This window comes from Rhinoraja longicauda, chromosome 9 (genome assembly GCF_053455715.1).
Source record: "Rhinoraja longicauda isolate Sanriku21f chromosome 9, sRhiLon1.1, whole genome shotgun sequence".
Taxonomy (NCBI): Eukaryota; Metazoa; Chordata; class Chondrichthyes; order Rajiformes; family Arhynchobatidae; genus Rhinoraja; species Rhinoraja longicauda.
The window spans coordinates 8,174,036-8,196,850 of NC_135961.1; the positions used below are offsets into that span (position 1 = coordinate 8,174,036).

The 22,815-nt window shown below is 46.5% G+C and overlaps 1 long non-coding RNA gene across 1 annotated transcript in view; it reads left to right on the forward strand.

Moving 5' to 3' along the window:
* The first annotated feature begins 7,327 nt into the window (after positions 1-7,327).
* Positions 7,328-22,815, forward strand: part of LOC144596900 (uncharacterized) — a 153,703-nt gene continuing 138,215 nt past the window's right edge. Inside the window, exon 1 of the long non-coding RNA XR_013547660.1 lies at positions 7,328-7,416. This is a non-coding gene — a long non-coding RNA (uncharacterized LOC144596900). The remainder of the gene's footprint in view (positions 7,417-22,815) is intronic.

Consider the following 22,815-nt stretch of genomic DNA (forward strand, 5'->3'; position numbering starts at 1 on the left):
GGGACAGAAAAGGGCAATGAAAAAAATGTTGGTGAAGTCCCTCCTTTCTGGTGCTTTACCATTGAGTTTCCTCTGCAATCCCTCCAATATTCTGATACTTGGTGTTTTACGTTGAGTGGCAAATAGGAGAATTTAGTTGAATTGCACCAATTGGCGCATTATAGCAAGCAGCTTGGGCAGCTTACAACCCAATGGTATGAATATTGATTTTTCTAACTTGAAGAAACCCTTGCTTTCTCTCTCTCTCTCCGCCCTTCCCCACCCTAGTTCTCCGACTAGTTCCACCGTCCTCCTGATTAATTTTACTGATTGTACGCCTCGTTGTCACCGTCCTCTCAGCCAACAACGAACCATTCCACGTTTCCTTGATCACCGTCAGCATTGATCTGTCCTTTTCACACCTTGCATCCTCCTTGTACCCTTCCATATCTCTAGTTCCCCTTCCCCCTGACTTTCAGTCTGGAGAAGGGTCTCGGCCCAAAACGCCACCCATTCCTTCTCTCCAGAGATGCTGCTTGTCCCGCTGAGTTAGACAATAGGCAATAGGTGCAGGAGGAGGCCATTCGGCCCTTCGAGCCAGCACCGCTATTCAATGTGATCATGGCTGATCATTCTCAATCAGTACCCCGTTCCTGCCTTCTCCCCATACCCCCTGACTCCGCTATCCTTAAGAGCTCTATCTAGCTCTCTCTTGAATGCATTCAGAGAATTGGCCTCCACTGCCTTCTGAGGCAGAGAATTCCACAGATTCACAACTCTCTGACTGAAAAAGTTTTTCCTCATCTCAGTTCTAAAAGGCCTACCCCTTATTCTTAAACTGTGTGGCCCCTGGTTCTGGACTCCCCCAACATTGGGAACATGTTTCCTGCCTCTAACGTGTCCAACCCCTTAATAATCTTGGAGTAATCTGGAGTTACTCCAGCATTCTGTGTCTGTCTTCAGCGCATTATACTGCTCATCAGAGAATACAGAACGTTGACAGATTTCACAATAGAGTGTGCAGCAACTAGGATCAAAGGAGCTACAAAATTATTGTGTCAAAATTATAGACTCCCCCTCACCCTCAAATGCATGAAGCATTCTGAACAAGCTAGACAAAAAGGGTAACAAATTGAAATATCATATCATATATATATCATATATCTACAGCCGGAAACAGGCCTTTTCGGCCCTCCAAGTCCGTGCCGCCCAGTGATCCCCGTACATTAACACTATCCTACACCCACTAGGGACAATTTCCACATTTACCCAGCCAACCAACCTACATACCTGTACGTCTTTGGAGTGTGGGAGGAAACCGAAGATCTCGGAGAAAACCCACGCAGATCACGGGGAGAACGTACAAACTCCTTACAGTGCAGCACCCGTAGTCAGGATCGAACCTGTGTCTCCGGCGCTGCATTCGCTGTAAAGCAGCAACTCTACCGCTGCGCTAACCATGTTCCTGTCTTTGTAATTGCATCAATACATGGTATTGATGCAATTACAAAGACAGGAACATGGTTACAATTTGGCCAAGGTTGAGAATTGAATATCCCAGGGTACCTGGTGTTTCAAAACAAAAAACAGGACAGAAAAGAGTGGCTTGGGATGGGATGGGGATAGGTGGGAGAAGGGGGGGGGGGGAGTAGAGTAGATCTGATAATAAAGGTTGATTATCGGAGTGTGGCACAAATAATCTAGGCTTAGAAGCTCAGAAAATAGGATAAACTGGTGGAGATAAGGGATGAACGAGTGGAGATAAGGAATAATCACGAGAAGAAATGCTGATAGGAGCAGTGTCGGAAGGAACTGCCGATGTTAGTTTAAACCAAAGATAGACAGAAAAATCTTGCGTTACTCAGCGGGTCAGACAGCATCTCTGGAGAAAAGGAATAGGTGACGTTTCGGGTCTTCTGCAGAAGGGTCTCGACCCGAAATGTCACCTATTCCTTCTGATGGGGGCAGCCGTAGGTCTCTAAACAATAGCTACAGTGCATTCAGAAAGTATTCAGACCCCTTCACTTTTTCCACATTTTGTTACGTTACAGCCTTATTTTAAAATGGATTAAATTCTTTTTAAAAAAATCATCAATCTACATACAATACCCCATAATAAAAAAGCGAAAACAGGTGTTTAGAAATTTTTGCAAAGTAATTAAAAAGAAATAACTGAAATATCACATTTACATAAGTATTCAGACCCATTACTCAGTACTTTGTTGAGGCACCTTTGGCAGCGATTACAGCCTCAAGTCTTCTTGGGTATGATGCTACAAGCTTGGCACACCTGTATTTGGGTAATTTCTCCCATTCTTCTCTGCAGATCCTCTCAAGCTCTGTCAGGTTGGATGGGGAACGTTGATGCACAGCTATTTTCAGGTCCCTCCAGAGATGTTCGATCGGGTTCAAGTCCGGGCTCTGGCTGGGCCATTCAAGGACATTCACAGACTTGTCATGAAGCCACTCCTGCGTTATCTTAGCTGTGTGCTTAGGGTCGTTGTCCTGTTGGAAGGTGAACCTCCGCCCCAGTCTGAGGTCCAGAACGCTCTGGAGCAGGTTTTCATCAAGGATCTCTCTGTACTTTGCTCCGTTCATCTTTCCCTCGATCCTGATTAGTCTCCCAGTTCCTGCCACTGAAAAACATCCCCACAGCATGATGCTGCCACCACCATGCTTCACCGTAGGTATGGTATTGGCCAGGTGATGAGTGGTGCTGCTTGGCATTCAGGCCAAAGAGTTCAATCCTGGTTTCATCAGACCAGAGAATCTTGTTTCTCATGGTTTGAGAGTCCTTTAGGTGCCTTTTGGCAAACTCCAAGCGGGCTGTCATGTGCCTTTTACTGAGGAGTGGCTTCCGTCTGGCCACTCTACCATAAAGGCCTGATTGGTGGAGTGCTGCAGATATAGTTGTCCTTCTGGAAGGTTCTCCCATCTTCACAGAGGAACTCTGGAGCTCTGTCAGAGTGACCATCGGGTTCTTGGTCACGTCCCTGACCAAGGCCCTTCTCCCCCGATTGCTCAGTTTGGCCGGGCGGCCAGCTCTATGAAGAGTCCTGGTGGTTCCAAAGTTCTTCCATTTAAGAATGACAGAGGCCACTGTGCTCTTCGGGACCTGCAATGCTGCAGAAATTGTTTTATACCCTTCCCCAGATCTGTGTCTCGACACAATCCTGTCTCGGAGGTCTACGGACAATTCCTTCGTCTTCATGGCTTGGTTTTTGCTCTGCCGTGCACTGTCAACTGTGGGACCTTATATAGACAGGTGTGTGCCTTTCCAAATCATGTCCAATCAATTTAATTTACCACTGGTGGACTCCAATCAAGTTGTAGAAACATCTCAAGGATAATCAATGGAAACAAGATGAACATAAGCTCAATTTTGAGTGTCACTGCAAAGGGTCTGAATACTTATGATAAATGTGATATTTCAGTTATTTCTTTTTAATTACTTTGCAAAAATTTCTAAACACCTGTTTTAGCTTTTTTTTATTGTGGGGTATTGTGTGTAGATCGATGATTAAAAAAAATAAATGTTATCGATTTTAAAGTAAGGCTGTAAAGTAGCAAACTGCGGAAAAAGTAAAGGGGCCTGAATACTTTCTGAAGGCACTGTAAATGGTGAGCACACTGACGATCAATTAAGAAAATATAGAATGTTTAGTTTTGTTTAGAGATACAGCGCAGAAACAGGCCCTTTCGGCCCAGTGGTCCCCACATATTAACACTCTCCTACACACACTAGGGACAATTTTAACATTTACCAAGCCAATTAACCTACAAACCTGTACGCCTTTGGAGTGTGGGAGGAAACCGAAGATCTCGGAGAAAACACACGCAGTCACGGGGCGAGCGTACAAAGTCCGTACAGACGGCTCCCGTAGTCGGGATGAAAGGCAGCAACTCTACAAAGGTCATGGCCAGATTATTGTGTCGTGTTCTTTTTATCACGTTGCATGGTGGATTTGGTAATCAGCGTCATCAGAATAAATATTTAGAAGACACAAGGAACTGAAAGGGTGGGCATCTTGAGTAAAACACAAAGTGGGGGAGTTAAGAGACTGTACCAGTTACGCGATTTTTATCCGCCATGTATCCGCCCACTCACACAACCTGTCCAAGTCACCCTGCAGCCTTATTGCATCTTCCTCACAATTCACACTACTCCCCAGCTTAGTATCAACTGCAAATTTGCTAATGGTACTTTTAATCCCTTCATCCAAGTCATTAATGTATATCGTAAATAGCTGGGGTCCCAGCACCGAACCTTGCGGTACCCCACTGGTCACTGCCTGCCATTCCGAAAGGGACCCATTTATCCCCACTCTTTGCTTTCTGTCTGTCAACCAATTTTCTATCCATGTCAGTACCCTACCCCCAATACCATGTGCTCTAATTTTGCCCACTAATCTCCTATGTGGGACCTTGTCGAAGGCTTTCTGAAAGTCGAAGGCTTTCTGAAAGCCGAAGGACCCGAAACGTCACCCATTCCTTTTCTCCAGAGATGCTGCCTGTCCCGCTGAGTTACTCCAGCTTTTTTGTGTCTACATGTGTGTGTGTATATGTAGGGCTGTTGAACAAATGAAACAAGAGCTAGGAAATGGGATTAGCCCAAGCAGCCACTTGGAGATGACAGGCCAAGTGCTGTAAATGTCTTCAATTCCACCTTTGAAAAGCATTCTTATTTGCAGAAGAGTTTAATTGTAATTCCTCAAATTGGAGGCTGGATTCTGAGCACACCTGCAATCAGTTTCCCAATCATCACTGCTAATTAGAGTCATTAAGAACCTTCATTTTGACTGTGATCTTATTCTGTGAACTTAGTTTTAACTTTGTCGTGGCTCTGCTGTAACTTTCCTTCTGCAGTTTGCTTTGGTTGATTGATTGCAATGCTTTTCTCAAGAGATAGCCAATGTTTATCACTCTTTAAAAAAAAGGCAGATGTGGCTAAATTGGAGCATGATGGGTGTAAGTATGAAGTAATTGCTGAATATATTTGTAATTATAGTGTGTCGGAAGAGATGGCTGGTTTAAATCGACGACAGACACCAAGTGCTGGAGTAACTTAGTGGGACAGGCAGCATCTCTGGAGAGAAGGAATGGGTGATGTTTCGGGTTGAGACACTTCTTCAGACTGAAGAAGGATCTCCACCCGAAACGTCACCCATTCCTTCTCTCCAGAGATGCTGCCTGGCCTGCTGAGTTACGCCAGCATTTTGTGTCTACCTTCGATGTAATGCTGAGGCTCTATAAGGCGCTGGTCAGGCCGTATTTGGAGTATTGTGAGCAGATTTGGGCCCCATATCTGAGGAAGTAATACTGTGGCGTAGTTAATTTGTGGAACTCATTGTCACAGAAGGTTGTGGAGGCCAAGTCAATGGATATTTTTAAGGCAGAGATAGACAAATTCTTGATCAGAACGGGTGTCAGGGGTTATGGGGAGAAGGCTGGATAATGGGATTAGGAGGCAGAGATCAGCCGTGATTGATTGGCGGAGTGGACTTGATGGGCCGAATGGCATAATTCTACTCCTATAACTTGTGAACTTATGAAACGATTTATCAATGCAGCTTTCCTGCTTGATGTTTAGTTTAGAGTTTAGAGATGCCGTGCGTAAACAGGCCCTTCGGCCCACCGAGTCTGCACCGAATAGCATTCCCCGCACATTAACACTATCCTACAGGCACTAGGGACAGTTTTACAAATCAAGTTTAAATTCAACAAGTCCTTCAAAGAGGAAATTAAGATTGGTTCACACAGGTGGAACTAGATATATATTAAAATATCAAAGACAAAACTTTAAAAGAGGATTAAAGTGTTTAAATTATTTTACCATGCAATATTGAAATTGTTATTGTGAGAGTGTAGGACTCCCGGCATAGTTTTCTGAGTTCAGTGTCTACTCTGCAGCAAATAAAGCTTAGCATGGTTAGAAACTCAGTTATGGCCTCAAGTTGAATGCAGGTGCAAGATTCACACTGAAGATGGACACAAAAAGCTGGAGTAACTCAGCGGGACAGACAGCATCTCTAGAGAGAAGGAATGGGTGGCGTTTCGGGTTGAGACCCTTCTTCAGACTGGCTAGGATTAAGAGAAACGAGAAGCATAGGCGATGATGTGGAGAGATAAAGAACAATGATTGAAAGATATGCAAAAAAAGTAACTATTCACAAAATGCTGGAGTAACTCAGCAGGTCAGGCAGCATCTCGGGAGAGAAGGAATGGGTGACGTTTCGGGTCGAGACACTTCTTCAGACAGAAGAAGGGTCTCGACCCGAAACGTCACCCATTCCTTCTCTCCCGAGATGCTGCCTGACCTGCTGAGTTACTCCAGCATTTTGTGAATAAATATGGGCAAAAAAGTAACGATGATAAAGGAAACAGGCCATTGTTAGCTGTTTGTTGGGTGAAAACGAGAAGCCGGTGCGACTTGGGTGGGGGAGGGTCAGAGAGAGAAAGGGAATGCCGGGGCTACCTGAAGTTAGAGGAATCAGATTCATACCACTGGGCTGTAAGCTGCCCAAGCAAAATATAAGATTAACACTGTTGTCTCCAGTATGAATGTCATGTAAGAAACTGATATTCACTGATTCCCTTGAAATAATATCAGTGAGTGCTCCAGCAGTACATCTTGCACAGCACCTTCCCCTCGGCCAACAATGAACCATTCTACATTTCCTTGATCATTGTCTGCCTAGATCTGTGGTTTTCACCCCTTACCCTTCCATGTCTCTCGTTTCCCTCTCCCCTGACTCGCAGTCTGAAGACTCATCCCAAAACGTCACCCATTCCTTCTATCCAGACATGCTGCCAGTCCCGCCGAGTTACTCCAGCATTTTGTCGCTCTTCGGTGTAAACCAGCGCCTGCAGTTCCTTCCTGCTGATCTTGAGGAGGAGCAGCTTCTGGATTTCCATCTTTAAATGGAGGCTCGAAGATGCTAACTAACACTTTTACAGTGTGTCAATAGTGTGGAACGACTGTAGTTCCACTGTCATTGCAACTACAAATTCAGGCCCATTATCTGTGGTCCCCCTACTATGTACAAGTACCACACTGGATGAATAAATTACGTCTCGGGGGATAGCACCAATAAATCATTCGGGTGGATGGATTTTGGTCGGTGTGACTGATATTGTGGGTTGCTGCAACATCACAGTTCCCTGAGTACTCGGCTTTAACAAGGCTTGACAATTACGGAAATCCATGTAGGTCTTTCAAAATCTTTGAACCTTGTGGAGAAGGTAATAGCGAGTGGGGATCAAACATCTTCTGCTGTGTCTCATTTGAAGAGCTTTGAATCAAACTTGTTTCTTTTTTACACCTCCTTTATTTTCATAGCAGGACAGAGATGAGAAATCTATTCCTCGCCCATTCCGAAATGTGCAACTCTCTCTCACGCACGTATGCAGTCGGGAGAAGACGATCAACAACTCCAGGTAGGAACCAAATGTAAAACACTTCTGCCAAAAAATCTAAAATGGGTGTTTCCGTGTGAAACCATTCTCAGTGTCCTCGTTGTGCCACTTGTAATACTGTGGCGTGGGTTTTCGCATCACATTTGGAGCTGTAACTGGTCTAAATTGCTTGCCAAATCCACTTACACATTTTAGTTTTTAGTTTTAGAGATACAGCGTGAAAACAGGCCCTTTGGCCGACCGTGTCCGCGCCGACCAGTGATCCCCACACATTAACACTATCCTACACCCGCTAGGGACAATTTACGCAGACACCAAGCCAATGAACCTGCAAACCTGTGCGCCTTTGGACTGTGGGAGGAAACCGAGGGTCTCGTAGAAAACCCACGCAGGTCACGGGGAGAACGTACAAACTCCGTACAGGCAGCACCCGCAGTCGGGATCGAACCCGGGTCTCTGGCTGCTGTAAGGCAGCAACTCTACCGCTGCACCACCGTGCATATTGGGGAAGGTTCAGGGTGAATGTTCGTACAGACTGGTCAGCATCAAGCAGGAAAGGTGCATTGAAAAATCTTTCTGTCCAGGCTTACTGGTTTTTGATGTGCGATGCTATCTGAAAAATGATGATTTTGTCTTTTTAACGAAAGGAATATCTAGCCCTTTGCTTTTAAACCAAGTTATTGAATTACAGCAATCTGGCCTTGCAAACTATTCTGGTATTTTCTGGCCAACTCAAGGAGAAGACCAAGTTTGTTTCATGGTAGCCTGCTGAACCAGCTTAAAGTTGAAAGGATTTAAGAGATCTGTGTCAGGAATTAGTTGCCTCGTGACCTCCAATATCGAATGGATTTATCAATAGGAATAAACAATGACATGGAAGAAACTTTAAGAAAGAGGATTATTCCTTCCAAGACGTGCTAACAATACTTTTCATTTCCAGTGATTTGTTTCAGTGTGCAGTGCCTTGATCTGTTAGGAATGTCACTTGTTCCTTCCCTCTATAAAAGCAATTTGAGGCTGTTTTCATCTTCCCATCTCACCAGACTGGGGGAAAAGATGCCTGTCCTCTTTCTTCCCAGGAAACCTCAGCAAAATTTTAAAGTCTAGAATTTGTCTTTTAATTAATCCACTCGCATTTATATCGGGGTGAAGTTTTAATGTAGAAACCGAAGAGGTCTATGAGCAGATTGTTCTTGAACCGGATAAGTCCAGGTCCCGTTCATAATGAGCAGCTAGGTTGGCCTGGTGTCTGTGTAAATTGTCCCTAGCGCGTGTAGGATAGTGTTAATGTGCGGGGATCACTGGTCGGTGCGGACCCGGTGGGCCGAAGGGCCTGTTTCCGCGCTGTATCTCTAAACCTAAAACAGAATAAGTCCAGGTCCCATTCATAATGACCAACACTGTGTGGCACGTGGGATCGTGCCAAAGTGACTCAAAATAGCATGAAGCTTTCATTAAAACCAGCAGGAAGCACAGGCCTCTGATTACACGGATCTGAGCTGACCTTTTGAGCTGGCCATGACCAGCAGAAGACCCGGACATCTGCAAGTGGGACCTGGGAACAGCGCACACAGAGGCGTCTTTTCACAGCAGCTCAAAGATTTACCACGAAGGACAAACGAGTAGACACGGACCACAGAGCTTGCTCCTCGATCTCTACCCTGTTACTGCGAAGGCCTCCGACTCACTTCTCCCACTGTCTTCCTGTCTCCAACTACATCCTATCTTTGTCCCGCCCCCCTTCCCTGACATCAGTCTGAAGAAGGGTCTCGACCCGAAACGTCACCCATGCCTTCTCTCCTGAGATGCTGCCTGACCTGCTGAGTTACCCCAGCATTTTGTGATACCTTCGATTTGTACCAGCATCTGCAGTTATTTATTTATTTTTTAAAGATTTCTTTTTAGATTTAGAGATACAGCGCGGAAACAGGCCCTTCGGCCCACCGAGTCCGCGCCGCCCAGCGATCCCCGCACATTAACATTATCCTGCACACACTAGGGACAATTTTTACATTTACCGAGTCAATTAACCTACATACCTGTACGTCTTTGGAGTGTGGGAGGAAACTGAAGTTCTCGGAGAAAACCCATGCAGGTCACGGGGAGAACGTACAATCTCTGTACAGACGGCGCCCGTAGTCAGGATGGAACCTGAGTCTCCGGCGCTGCATTCGCTGTAAGGCAGCAACTCTACCGCTGCGCCACCGTGCCGCCCTACACGACCGAACTCAATGTGCACCTTAAAGTTGCAATGGGAACACAGAAGGCCGAGGTTTCTTCCCCTTTTCCACGCTTTAACTGGTTGAGGATTTGCAGAGACATTTTCGTTCGGGAAGGTAACTTTATGAGTTAGTTAGGGCCGGGCCGTTTTTACAGCATTATGGGCCCCCGGGCAAAGCAGTGTACTGGGGCCCCTACCGTTACTCTCCCCCACCCCCCTTTCCCTACCAGCCCCCCCCCCCCTGTAGTGCCGGCGAAAAGCACTTACTGAAAAGCACTTAGCGATGGACTTAGGGTGCTACATTGTTGCGAAAAGTACTTACAGATCGCTGTGAGGAGCACTTAGGGATGGAAAATGTTGCGAAAAAAGCACTTATTGAACCTACATTTTTAAAGTAGTATTTATTTATTGCAAGTCACTTAACATACACAGATCAGCATGGGGCCCCTATGCTCGTGGGGCCCCGGGCAAGTGCCCATCAGGCCCATGCGTTAAGACGGCCCTGAGTTAGGGGGCCACTTGGTACTGGTGGGGCATGTATTTCCCTTGCTGCCAACATTGAATTGAATTTCAAAATAAGCCTGCACCAACCAATATTTCAGTTTCAGCTTTTATTACTGTTAATAATAATAATAATTCATTTATTTTATATAGCGCCTTATCGCATGCTCAAAGCGCTTTACAAAAACAATGAACATAGAAACAAACAGACAAACTATCCTGACGGAAAAGCGGCGAATACACAACGCCAGCGTCCTCTCACGTCAGGGTCCGGCAGTAGACAACAAAAAGCACAGGACACACAGATATAATTTTTTACACAAAACAGCCATCACAGTGATTGCTCTAGGCACACCCTCACTGTGATGGAAGGCAAAGTCTTATCTCCTCCTCATTCTTCTCCCGTGGTGCCACGAGGTGATCGAGGCTCCCAACTTTTTGAAGCCTCGATCACCTCGTGGCACCACGGTCTCTCTCTCTGATCAGCCTTTAAATAGGAAAGCTGAGCATAATTTCATTATATTAACAATGTTAATATAAATGCAAGAGGACAACGTGGAAAGGTGGATATTTAGAAGCTTCAAACTTCCAGCTATCAATTGGACCTGCTGGAACATGGTAGAGATTAGCTGGTGAGTAAATTATTAAAATGCTCATTTAGCAACATGTATTTTTAAAGAGCACCTTTCTTAAACAAAACTTGTGAGGGTAATCTGATCACTCAGTTGGTAAATCCACAGCCTAATGTGGAATTGAGCCCCAGGCAGGCACCTTGGTTGGATCCCCGTCTTGCACTGAATTACCTAATATAAACCAGGGCAGCAATCAACATCTGCTAATTGGCCTCGACTTCTGCTGGTGAGAGGGGAGAAAAGCGAGTCGATTTTCTTTCTCCCGATTGCTAAACAATCGGCAGTGAAATTGCATATGTGTCGATGTTATGGGAACACAAAGAGTCACGGTCAACTGTGAAGTAACTCTTGGGCAAATGACTCTGCTCAGTAGGTGTAGGAAAATGACTGCAGATGCCGGTACAAATCGAAGGTATCACAAAATGCTGGAGTAATGCTGGGTCAGGCAGCATCTGGGAGAGAGGGAATGGGTGACGTTTCGGGTTCAGTCTGAAGAAGGGTCTCGAACAGAAACGTCACCCATTCCCTCTCTCCTAGATGCTGCCTGACCTGCTGAGTTACTCCAACGTTTTGTGATACCTCTGCTCAATAAGTAGCGCTTAAATATGACAAATTGATACTTGAAGGACAATACTTGGCGGTGCGTGTAGGAAGGAACTGCAGATGGTGGTTTACACCAAAGATGGACACAAAATGCTGGAGCAACTCAGCGGGACAGACCGCATACCTGGAGAGAAGGAATGGACGATGTTCTGAAGAAGGGTCTCGACCTGAATTGTCGTCCATTCCTTCTCTCCAGAGATGCTGCCTGTCCCGCTGAGTTACTCCAGCATTTCGTGTCTTATCTTCGATTTAAACCAGCATCTGCAGTTATTTCCTACACAGTTCATTCTAGTTTCTGCACGTCCTGATGCTTTGAGTTGTCTGCGTGAAATGTCATCGTATAGAGTCATACAGCCAGGAAACAAGCCCTTCGGCCCAACGTGCCGATCCAAATGCCTCATCTAAGCAAGTCCCATTTGCCCGCATTTGGCCCAGATCCCTGTCAAATTTTCTGAACCATATATCTAACAAAGTGTCTTTTAAATGCTTTTATAGTGTCTCCTCAACGACCTCCTTTGGCAACTTGTTCCAAACACCCACCATGCTCTGTGAAAAAGTTGCCCCTCGTGTTCCTAATAAAGGATGAGAGGGGATCTTATCGAAACGTATAAGATTATTAAGGGGTTGGACACGTTAGAGGCAGGAAACATGTTCCCAATGTTGGGGGAGTCCAGAACCAGTGGCCACAGTTTAAGAATAAGGGGTAGGCCATTTAGAACGGAGATGAGGAAAAACTTTTTCAGTCAGAGAGTTGTGAATCTGTGGAATTCACTGCCTCAGAAGGCAGTGGAGGCCAGTTCTCTGAATGCTTTCAAGAGAAAGCTAGATAGAGCTCTTAAGGATAGCGGAGTCAGGGGGTATGGGGAGAAGGCAGAAACGGGGTACTCATTGAGAATGATCAGCCATGATCACATTGAATGGTGGTGCTGGCTCGAAGGGCTGAATGGCTTCCTCCTGCACCTATTGTCTATTGCCTATTGTCTAAATCTTGCCCCTCTCACCTTAAATCTACAGCCTCTGGTTATCGATTCCCCTTCCCTGGGTTAAAAAGCCTTGGCATATTCAGCCTATCTATATTCTCCTCATGATTTTATAAGATCACCTCTCAGCCTACTATACTCCAAGAAATCACTTACTATTGCAAACCTACATCGGAGATCCCCTCACACATTTTCTTCTTCTTTCCCACCATCGGAGAGTTTATAATAGAATCCCCTCAATCTTATTTCTAAGTTCCATTCATAATTGGACACCTCCCTTTCTGGCAAAGCTCTAAAGGTGAAAAGGGAAAAGTTTAAAGGAGATGTGTGGGGCGAGTTATTATACAGAGGGTGGGGACAGATCGCCTGGGGTGGGACAACTTGTGCAGCCCATGTTATCAAGAACAAACATTTCCAAATGACAGCTTGCCTATCATTATGTTCATTGACAGCTCCAGCTGACAATGTGGACCGTTCCCAACGGCTTGCCTGAATTTGAGAGCGTTGCTGTAGATATTTAATGTTCTCATTTAACTGCCCACCTGATGGTGTTGTGATATTGCAAGGACTATTTTGTTGTATCACAAGGACTACTTTGTTTGCCTGTGTAGCAACGTCTATATAAAAGAATGAGGTGATTAGGTGGTCACTCTGGTTCCAGGTGGCTGTGGAATAAACAGCCTGGATTTAAACTCCAGCTTTCTAACCTTTTAAACAGGTGTACTTGTGGTCCGTCCAGAGTCATAACAAAGGTATAACAGATACCGGACCACGAAGTACAACAGATGGTAGCCAAGCAAGTGAACAGTTAAAATTAGAACGGCAACTGAATCTCTTCTGAAGAAGGGTCTCGACCCGAAACATCACCCATTCCTTCTCTCCACAGAGGCTGCCTGTTACTCCAGCATTTTGTGTGAATCTTTTCAACTTTGTTGTCTTCCTTATTTTATCAGGTGGGGTCCATCTTTTAATCTAGCATCATCTGCATCTGAACGCAAGTTGAACCCTTAAGTCGAACCCTTAAGTTGTCTCTGATATTCCTACAATTTTCTTTCTACACCTGGGTTCCGTGAAGATACTGCCGGGCGACTTTGTTTGGACCAGGAGAATAGATGGTAACTTACTCGGAGTGGATGTGTGTGGCTTTAGAGGTGCTTTGAGATGTTCTAGGGGACTGGGTAAAGACTACCTACATCATAATTTCTCGGAGACCTCAGGAGCTTTAGAACATGTGTGAAGATTAACAATAACTACCTTATACACTTGCACCATATGTACAATGATATAATGATGTGAAACAAACACGTGAATCATTTTCATGCGTAGATGCAAAAACATTTTCTACTTTGTGGCATATCTGATTCTATTTGATCTCCTTGAAATCTCTACTTTGCTTTATCATGTCTTCCAAATGTATGCTGTTTCTGACACTCATTTAACTTATCAGTTCAAGTGTTCTGCAGTGAGACTTTGAATGTCTTTGGATCCACTTCAGAACCTGAATAACTTATCTTAACCCCAGCCTTCCTTGGACAAAGTTGTTATTAGTACTGAGATGTTCTATATGGCATAAGGCATTGACATTGAGAAATGTTAGAAACATAGAAAAATAGTAGGCCATTCGGCCCTTCGAGCCAGCACCGCCATTCGATATGATCATGGCTAATCATCTAAAATCAGCACTCTGTTCCTGCTTTCTCCCCATATCCCTTGATTCCTTTAGCCCTAAGAGCGAAATCTAGCTCTCTTTTGAGGACATCCAGTGAATTGGCCTCCACCGGTTTTGTGGGTCAATTGGGTTGGTATAATTGTAAATTATCCCTAGCGTGTGTATGATAGAGTTAATGTGTGTGTAAATCGCTGGTCAGCGCCGACCTGGTGGGCCAATGGGCCTGTTTCCGCACTGTATCTCTAAACTAAGCTAAACTAAATGTTGTTATTGTTCCCGCCTCCATTTCCTCTGCCAGCTCGTTCCATATATACACCATCCCCTGTGAGAAACGTTCTCCCCTCAAGTACCCTTTTTTTCCTATAAGTCCCCTTTAAATTTCATTTCCTCCCGCCTAGACTACTGCAACTCCCTATACACTGGGATCAGCCAATCTTCCCTGTCCCGCCTGCAACTGGTCCAAAACGCCGCAGCGAGACTCCTGATGGGTACCCGTAAAAGGGACCACATCACCCTGATTCTGGCCTCTTTCCACTGGCTCCCTGTACGGTACAGAATCAACTTCAAGCTCCTCCTATTCACGTATAAAGCCCTAAATGGATATTCCCCCCCCCCACATCAAAAAATTTCTAACCCACCTCTCTAACTCCAGGTCCCTCAGGTCGGCCGACTTGGGGCTACTCACTATCCCGCGGTCTAGGCTTAAGCTCAGGGGTGACCGCGGTTTTGCGGTTGCAGCTCCTAGACTGTGGAACAGCATCCCTCTCCCCATCAGAACTGCCCTCTCCATCGACTCCTTTAAGTCCAGGCTCAAAACCTATTTCTACTCCCTAGCGTTTGAGGCTCATTGAGGAGGCGCTGTGAACTGTTCTGTATGTGCTGTTAGGTTTGCGTGCTACTGTATGTTTCATTTTTTTCCTTAGTACCTAATCAGATGTACAGCACTTTGGTCAACGTGGGTTGTTTTTAAATGTGCTATTACAAATAAAATTGATTGATTAAATCTTTACACTCGCAGTTTAAACATACACTTTCTAGTTTTGGGCTGCCCTATCCTGGGAAAACGACTGTGGCTATTATTAACCTTATCTAAGCCCCTCAGGATTTTATAAACCTCTATTAGGTCACCCCTCAGGCTCCTTTGCTTCAGGGGAATCAGTACCAGCCTCTACTTATAACTCAAGCCCTTCAGTCCTGGCACCATCCTTGTGAATTTTTACTGCACCCTCTCCAGCTTCATCACATCCTTCCTGTAGTAAAGTGACCAAAACTACAAAACAGTACTCCAAGTGCGGTCTCACCAATGTCTTGTAACATAACGTCCCAACTTTACTTAACATCCCGACCAAGAGTGTCATACGCCCGATCGACAGGGGTGGCCACTTTCAGGTAACTGTGGCCTTGATACTGCTGCAAGCAAGATTTTCATTGTATCAATACCCTACCGTTTTGGTGCACCTGTGCCAATAAATATTTGATGTGACTTGAATTAAGTCAAGTCAAGTCAAGTCAATTTTATTTGTGTAGCACATTTAAAAACAACCCACGTTGACCAAAGTGCTGTACATCAGTTCAGGTACTAAGAACGAAAATACAATGGCACACAGACATAACAGCACATACATAAACAGTTCACAGCGCCCCCTCAGAGGGCCTCAAACGCTAGGGAGTAGAAATAGGTTTTGAGCTTAAAGGAGTCGATGGAGGGGGCAGTTCTGATGGGGAGAGGGATGCTGTTCCACAGTCTAGGAGCTGCAACTGCAAAAGCGCGGTCACCCCTGAGCTTAAGCCTAGACCGCGGGATAGTGATTAGCCCCAAATTGGCCAACCTGAGGGACCTGGAGATAGTGGTGGATTAGAAGATTTTTGATATGGGGGGGGGGGGGGGGGGGGGGGAGCAAGCCCGTTTAGGGCTTTGTATGTGAATAGGAGGAGCTTGAAGTTGATTCTGTACCGTACTGGGAGCCAGTGGAGAGAGGCCAGAATCGGGGTGATGTGGTCCCTTTTACGGGTACCCGTCAGGAGTCTCGCTGCGGCGTTTTGGACCTTCTTCAGACTCAATAAACTGATACTTCCATAAGTCAGAAATGGGGTCTATTTTCCACAGCTGCTCATATCATTTTGCTCTGCAAATAATCAGTATAATTCTTACATTTCATTGAACTTTCATCTGAACTCGGCCCATAAATAAACAAATGGAATATATGCTGTTAATGAATGCTACAAAATATTTTATTGTTATTACTACCTTGAATTTTTTTTAAATGATGTGCATAAAATTGAGTTAGGCCTTCTGTTAGGCCTTTTGAGTTTGCTTCACATGGGTGGAATCTTTCAGATTTCTATTTGTTTTCTGAAAAACATGTTTTTAAAATCATTATCGCCAACCCAGGGCAGCGGTCCAATGTTGTTAAGATGCTGCAAAGTTCAGCGCTATTGAACACATTTAGTAAAACCGAATATTGTATAGATTTATTGATGTGTGACTTCGACTGGATTTATGTAACAATAGCTTTTTTTTTCGTCGTGTGGGATGGTTAGCCTTCAATGCTCTGGGGATGAGTTTATGTAAAAGGGACCTAAATGACCTTAAAACTCAAACGTAGGCGCAGTTGTATTCATTTACCTTTGGAGTTCTTGAGAACGCTGCTTGTACAAGGGATAAGAATGAAAATACAATTAGTTTGTCTCTACCAACAAGCACCAGGCTTCCCAAATGTTAGCTGTGAGCTAAGTACATGGGGCTGACAGGACGATTAATTGTGATATAATAATCCAGGACAATGCCAAAGGATTGCTCCCTGTTGCATTCTCCTTACTGCAATTCCCTGCTCCTTGTGTCGGGTTCTTCCCTCCCCCCCACAAACTTTGATCTCCTTGTTTGCTTTGGACTGACCGCTGCAGCGATTCTCCAAGGTGCCTTGATCCACAGGCTTTCTTTCCCAACATCTGTCCGGCCTCTCCCTCCCTCTCCGACCACCTCTCCAGCAGCAGCAGCACACGCTGTAGAAAGATTCGGTGAAACTATCAGGAGCCCAGCACTCTTCATGTGCTTTCCGGCCACCGCTCCCCCTGCGTGCCTGCCTGTATGTGTCTGAGCTCTCCTCTGTTGGTTCTGATGATGAACATCCTAAGGCACCATTCGAAGGAGAGCGGAGGTTTTCCCTGGGTACTGATTGAGAATGATCAGCCATGATCACATTGAATGGTGGTGCTGGCTCAAAGGGCCGAATGGCCTCCTCCTGCGTCTATTGTCTATTGTCTATTGTCTATTGTCTATTGTCTATTGTCTATTGTCTATTGTCTATTGGCCGTCTGACTGCTGCTTGTGAAATCTTCTTGGTTACAGGGCACTTCGGAAGAAGGGTCTCGACACGAAACATTACCCATTCCTTCTCTCCAGAGATGCTGCCTGTCCAGCTTTTTGTGCCTATCTTTGGTTTAAACCAACATCTGCAGTTCCTTCCAACACACTTCCGGAGCTTGTCGTGCAGTTCCACATAAGATGTCTTTACATGAAAATCAGCAGGTTCATGATGAACAAATGTCGGGTTTAACGTGAAACCTAACTCGGCAGATGAGAAATGAAAGGGTTTTGAATTGGACCCTGACATAACCCTGACACAAAGTTAGGGGGGGGTGGTGAATAGCGAGGAAGGGATCTGCAAGCTGCAGGAAGATATAGATGCGATGGTCAGATGGGCGGAGCAGTGGCAGATGAAATTTAATCCTGAAAAGTGCGAGGTGATGCACTTTGGCAGGAATAACTTGGAGAGGGAGTACACCATGAATGGAAGGACCCTAGGGAAGACAGGGGTACAGAGGGACCTTGGAGTACAGGTACACAAGTCCTTGAAGGCAGCAGGACAGGTGGACAGGGTGGTCAAAAAGGCATATGGGTTACTGGCCTTCATTAGCTGGGGCATCGAATATAAAAGTAGGGGGGTAATGATGGAATTGTACAGAACACTGGTGAGGCCACAGCTGGAGTATTGTGTACAGTTCTGGTCACCACATTATAGAAAGGATGTGATAGCTTTGGAGAGGGTGCAGAGGAGATTCACCAGGATGCTGCCAGGGATGAAGGGCCTCGGCTATGAGGAGAGACTGAGCAGACTGGGGTTGTTTTCCCTGGAGCAGAGAAGGCTGAGAGGGGACATGATCGAGGTGTACAAGATCATGAGGGGCATAGATAAGGTAGATGGCGGGGAACTTCTTCCACTGGTGGAAGGTTCAACAACAAGGGGACATAGATACAGGGTAAGGGGAGGGAGGTTTCGGGGGGATGTGAGAAAGAACTTTTTCACCCAGAGGGTGGTTGGAGTCTGGAACTCACTGCCTGGGGTGGTGGTGGAGGCGGGAACACTCACAACGTTTAAGAGGCATTTGGATGGGCACTTGAAATGCTACAGCATTCAGGGCTACGGTCCAAATGCGGGAAAATGGGATTAAAATTAGACTGTGTTTGGTAACGGGCGGCACGGACACGATGGGCCGAAGGGCCTCTTTCTGTGCTGTAGGACTCTATGACTCTATGAGTCTATAACGCTTGGCTTAGTTTAGTTTATTGTCACGTGCACCAAGGTACAGTGAAAAGCTTTTGCCGTGTGCTATCGAGTCAGTGAAGTTACTCCAGCACTGTGTGTTCTTTGATGTATTAACCAGCATCCGCAGCTCTCTGTTTCCACTTTACTCAACTGTATGACTTATTAGCTATTTTGTTATCTAATCATTTTAGTCACTCATTGAAAACAGGTTGCAAAGCCTGTTGGACGATCACAATGTGTAGCAAGGAACTGCAGATGCTGGTTTACACCGAAGATAGACACAAAATGTTGGAGGAACTCGGGCAATATTTCTGGATAGAAGGAGTGGGTGACCTTTCGGGTAGAGACCCTTCTCTGGAATGAAAGTAGGATGTTGCAGAACTCTCATTGGAGAGAGGAGGAGAACTTCTTCAAAGTAGGCGTACCTTGAGGAGATTTTGCAGTGGAATCGAAAGCCTGTGGATCACCACCACAGACTGAGGCAATAGCCATTGTATTTGGTGTGCAGAATAGAAAGTCTGGACACCACCATTTAGGGAAAGTTCAAAAGAAAGGTTTTGATAAATGCGGGCTTCATGGAAAGCTGAAGCAGAAGGAATACCTACCATAATAGTGTATTATGGGCCACCTTCGGTTCACTGCACAAAAAAACCCCACTTAGCAGAAAGTTTAATTATTTCATGCATTCCAGCCGTAAGATTCAGGATGATACCTGCATTCGGGGGGCAAGGTCTTAACGTCTAACGAAAGCAGATGCCTTTTAAATTACTGCCAGTTGAGGAGGTGGGGGTTAGATTTTATCTCGGGATTTCCTGGTGGGATGTTGGCCAGTGGGAGATGATGGCCCCTGTGGAAAGACGCGCCCCGGTAGGCCCGACTCGCCCAACAGGCCTTCAGGGGACTGAGGAGAAGCCGGGTGGCGAGGTGTGTCTGGGCCGAAGGAGCCTTGGCGGTGGCGGCGATGGAAGCCTTGGCGGTGGCGGCCATGGGAGCCTTGGCGGTGGCGGCCATGGGAGCCTTGGCGGTGGCGGCCATGGGAGCCTTGGCGGTGGCGGCCATGGGAGCCTTGGCGGTGGCGGCCATGGGAGCCTTGGCGGTGGCGGCCATGGGAGCCTTGGCGGTGACGGCCATGGGAGCCTTGGCGGTGGCGGCCATGGGAACCTTGGTGGTGGCGGCCATGGGAGCCTTGGCGGTGGCGGCCACGGGAACCTTGGCGGTGGCGGCCACGGGAACCTTGGCGGTGGTGGCCACGGGAGCCTTGGCGGTGGTGGCCACGGGAGCCTTGGCGGTGGTGGCCACGGGAGCCTTGGCGGTGGTGACCATGGGAACCTTGGCTGCGGCAGCGGGAGCCTCAGCGGCGGCAGTGGGAGACTCGGCGACAACGGGGCCTCGGCGGCAGTGGGGCCTCGTGGTCGAAGAGCGTGAGGGGGGAGGGGAAGACAATGGGGACTCGGCGTGGGGGGGTGCCTTAAGGGACGGTGGGAGATCAAAGGGGGACCCAGTGTGGGGGAGGGGCGGGGGCACTCTAGTTTAGAATCCTCTGCCCAGGGGATAAGCCTGTCTGTGTTTGTTTGTTTGTTTGTTTGTTCCGGTGAAGGCGCTGTGCACACGGCAGCCAGACAACAGTGGCTTGTCTTTTTCTTTTTGTTTTTCGCTTTTAATTTCAAGTTTTTGTTTTACGTTGTGTGTTGTGACTGTCGGCAGACCAATTTCCCCTCCGGGGATGAATAAAGTTTTATCGTATCGTATCGGAATCAGTCACCGCGGCACGGAGGAAAATCTAGACTTCTGAGTCTTCTCTACAGAAATGTCCAGAAGGGCGGGCACAGTGGCGCAGCGGTAGAGTTGCTGCCTTACAGCGCCTGCAGCGCCGGAGACACGGGTTCGATCCCGACCACGGGCGCCGTCTGTACGGAGTTTATACGTTCTCCCCGTGACCGCGTGAGTTTTCTCCTAGATCTTCGCTTTCCTCCCGCACTCCAAAGACGTACAGGTATGTAGGTTAGTTGGCTTGGTATAAATGTAAAATTGTCCCTAGAGTGTGCAGTATAGCGTTAATGTGCGGGGATCGCTGGGCGGCGCGGACTCAGTGGGCCGAAGGGCCTGTTTCCGCGCTGTATCTCTACACTAAACTTAACTAAACTAAACTCTGCTCTGCCAAGCTAACCAACGCTGTTCACGTCCGAGCCTTTAGGGTCCTGTTGCATAGTTGCAGCTTTTGCTTTGTTGCTATTTTTGTCCATTTCCTACTTTCTCTTTTTCACTGCTACGTTATTTGTATGTATGCCTAAAGAAAAAAAACATCTCTCTGTTCAAATGGAGACACTTGAGACTGTAGATACTGGAGTCTGGAGCAACAAACTGACTGCTGGAGGAACTCAGTGGCTCGAGCAGATTGCTTCCCCCTCTTCCTGCTGAGTTCCTCCAGGAGATTGCTTGTTGCTCTCTATTCATACATTTGCTTCTCTTTTGCTCTGCTGCTCACTGGCTCGCACTCCCCATTTTTGAGCCAAAGTCAATTTTATAGAAAGTGATTTTTGAAAAGCATCAGGGGGTGGTTTTCACACAAAGGGTGGCGGGTGTATGGAACAAGCTGCCGGAGGAGGAAGTTGACGCTCGGACTATCCCAAGGGCGGCACGGTGGAGCAGCGGTAGAGTTGCTGCCTTACTGCGAATGCAGCGCCTGAGACTCGGGTTCGATCCTGACTACGGGCGCCGTCTGTACGGAGTTTGTACGTTCTCCCCGTGACCTGCGTGGGTTTTCTCCGAGATCTTCGGTTTCCTCCCACACTCCAAAGACGTACAGGTATGTAGGTTAATTGGCTGGGCAAATGTAAAAATTGTCCCTAGTGTGTGTAGGATAGTGTTAATGTGCAGGGATCGCTGGGCGGCGCGGACTCAGTGGGCCGAAGGGCCTGTTTCCGCCTTGTACCTCTAAATCTAAAAATCTAAATCTAAAAACATTTAAGAAACAGTTAGACAAGTACATGGATAGGGCAGGTTTGGAGGGATATGGACTAAACACAGGCAGGTGGGACTAGTGCAGCTGGGACATGTTGGCCGGTGTGGGCAAGTTGGGCTGAAGGGCCTGTTTCCATAATGTATCACTCTATAACTCTATGACCGGGTGTGGATTAACACATTCACTCTCTGGGATATTTTTGGTTATCCGAGCTGGTGACGACGGTGAGTGTTGGATCAAGTGATGGGATGCCTTCATCCATGTGCAGGAAGGAACTGCAGATGATGGTTTAAACCGAAGATAGACACAAAAAGCTGGAGTACCTCAGCGGGTCAGGCAGCATCTCTGGAGAGAAGGAATGGGTGATGTTTTGGCTCAGACCCTCTTCAGACTGATAGTCAGGGGAAAGGGAAACAATAGACAATAGGTGCAGGAGTAGGCCATTCGGCCCTTCGAGCCAGCACCGCCATTCAATGTAATCTTGGCTGATCATTCACAATCAGTACCCAGTTCCTGCCTTCTCCCCATACCCCCTGACTCCGCTATCTTTAAAAGCCCTATTGAACTCTCTCTTAAAAGCATCCAGAGAATTGGCCTCCACTGCCTTCTGAGGCAGAGAATTCCACAGATTTACAACTCTCTGACTGAAAAAGTTTTTGCTCATCTCTGTTCTAAATGGCCGACCCCTTATTCTTAAACTGTGGCCCCTGGTTCTGGACTCCCCCAACTTTGGGAACATGTTTCCTGCCTCTAGCGTGTCCAATCCCTTAATAATCTTATATATTTCGATAAGATCCCCTCTTATCATTCTAAATTCCAGTGTATACAAGCCCAGTCGCTCCAGTCTTTCAACATACGACAGTCCCGCCATTCCGGGAATTAACCTAGTAAACCTGCGCTGCACGCCCTCAATAGCAGAAATGTCCTTCCTCAAATTTGGAGACCAAAACTGCACACAGTACTCCAGGTGTGGTCTCACTAGGGCCCTGTACAACTGCAGAAGGACCTCTTTGCTCCTATACTCAACTCCTCTTGTCATGAAGGCCAACATGCCATTGGCTTTACTTGCATGCTCACTTTCAATGACTGATGAACAAGGATACCCAGATCTCTTTGTACTTACCCATTTACTAACTTGACACCATTCAGATAATAATCTGCCTTCCTGTTCTTGCCACCAAAGTGGATAACCTCACATTTATCCACATTAAACTACATCTGCCATGCATCTGCCCACTCACACAACCTGTCCAAGTCACCCTGCATCCTCATAGCATCCTCCTCACAGTTCACACTGCCACCCAG